Raw genomic sequence first — 2,175 nt, 5'->3', positions numbered from 1 at the left:
TTAAGGCCAATTGAAGGATAGACAGAAGTCCTAGCCAGCTCTGTTCATACCAATATGAGGAAATAGGGTCAGGCTCAGTCAAAATGGAGACAGTCACTATTCTTTCAAGGACAGCTGCTCGGGTAGTCCTCCAAAAATACCAATAAAGCTACCCCTGTACCACACTTCACAGAAAACAGACCTATAATTGTGGTATGGAGACAAAGGCTGACCACAGAGTGACACAGAGTAAATATCTATTAAATACAATGGTTCTACCACTAACAATAGAAAAGAATAGCTATGTATAGTGGTGCATGCCTGTATTTCCAGCACTTTGGGAGTCTGAGGAGAGAAGATAATAAGTTTGAACCTAGCCTGGGCAACTTGGGGTCAAAATAAAAAATAAAAAAATCACTGGGGATGTGGCTCCAGGGTAATGCCCTGGCTTTAATCCTCAGTGCTACGAAAGAAAGCAAGCAATAGCAACAGAGCTCCTCTGTGCCCAGAGTTCTCCACCCGTGATGGCTGGGGCAGAGGCCAGAAGCAAAACGTCCCCTCTTGAGACACCTGGCTAGGAGCAACTTGGTGAGGGGCAAAAAGTAGCACATCTCGAAGAAGCTGATGAGGCTGACAGGAAGGCTAGAAACCACAGAGAAGCTGGCGAAAAGGACCACAACGCTGAGAACGCATGAAGCAGTCTGGGAAGCTCCCCAGATCCTGGGGTGGGGGTCTGTCTGCTGACACAGGGCAGCCTGAAGCATCAGCATCTCCTGGGGGAACAGAGGACTGGGCCAGCAGCGCCAGCCCCCAGAGAACCCCGCGACTCCCAGCAAGTGCATGGCAGCCTAGGGTTGGCAAAGAAACCCAGTACAGTGCCAGTCACGTTAGGATTTAACCTGGAGCCATGTAGGGGGAAGGTTAATTTTTTAAGACCACACCACAGAACAACCACAGTTCAGTGTTTCACCCCTACTGCAGTGCCTGGATAGAAGAAAGCTGGTCCTGGGGAGGGTGCAGGCTGGACACAGGCTCCCCTGGGAAGACCCAGAGGCCAGGCCACACTGGTGAGAAGCCAGGCAGCTCCACGGTGGCTTCCAGACAGGGCTGTGTCTGAGAGTTGCGTCTTGTCCAGGGGCCTCCCTGACACTTCCGCCCCACTGTGTGCATCCCGCTGTGTGCATCTGCGCAGCCGTCTCCGCCTGAGGCAAGGTGCGCCTGGAGCGGGACACTTGCCGGAGCCTGGGGTGTACGGATAGAGCATCAGATTTATTTACAAGTGTTTACCAAATGAGTTATCATAGACACAGATTCAGTCAGGCTGAAGGTCTGGGCGTGGCGCTGCACAGCTGTGACCCCAGCACTTGAGAGGCTGAGGCAGTCGGATCGCTGCAAGTCTGAGGCCAGCCTCGTGAGACTCCATCTCAAAGAGAAAAGAAAAGATACGTGAGATAGCCAGGCTAGCAGGCAAAAATCTTACATAAAATGTGTGAGATAGGTATAGTAACAAGACCCCGTCTCGAAAAATTTTAAATAAAATAAAAGATAGAAAGAGCTGAAAATACAGCTCAGTCCAAAGACCATGCAAAGTAAATTTATTTCCTACAGACACATAGGTGTGGGGTTTTTTTTTTTTTAACGTATCTAGCACAAGATCTGCAGGCTCTCACTATACAGATTGGACTCGTAGTGAGTCTCCTGTTTTCAGCCTCCCATGCACTGGGATTTCAGGCGCAGTCTCAGTCACCATCTCCGCACACCTCGGGGGCAGGGCCGGCACTGCATGCAGGGATCAAACCCTGGCCGCCGCGCTCTGTCTAAGCAGGCGCTTTACTCCACTGAGCTATTTGGCCGGCCCCACAAGGTGAACTTTAATCTAACTTTAACTGCTAATATAATCTTGTCAACATGTTGGGGTTTTTTTGTTTTCTTTGGTTTGGTTTTTTGGGGGGTTGAATCACAAGGTCCTGAGCTGGATTCCTGGTACGAAAGATAAAATCTGTCCTCTCACTGCCCTGCCCTCCACCCCAGCTACAGCCTCCACAAGATGCCTCCAGAGCCTCGTGGATTCACTCATGAACTGCTTAATTTCTCAAGTCAAAATTCTTTCCTTCTTGGGCCAGTACAGGCGCCGGTTCCATTAGTCAGATTTTCATTGTTCTGAGAAAGTTCTCGGGCTAGTCAACTGATTGGACC

This window comes from Octodon degus, unplaced genomic scaffold (genome assembly GCF_000260255.1).
Source record: "Octodon degus isolate 3935 unplaced genomic scaffold, OctDeg1.0 scaffold00382, whole genome shotgun sequence".
Classification (NCBI taxonomy): domain Eukaryota; kingdom Metazoa; phylum Chordata; class Mammalia; order Rodentia; family Octodontidae; genus Octodon; species Octodon degus.
Note: the sequence above shows the minus strand (reverse complement) of the source record.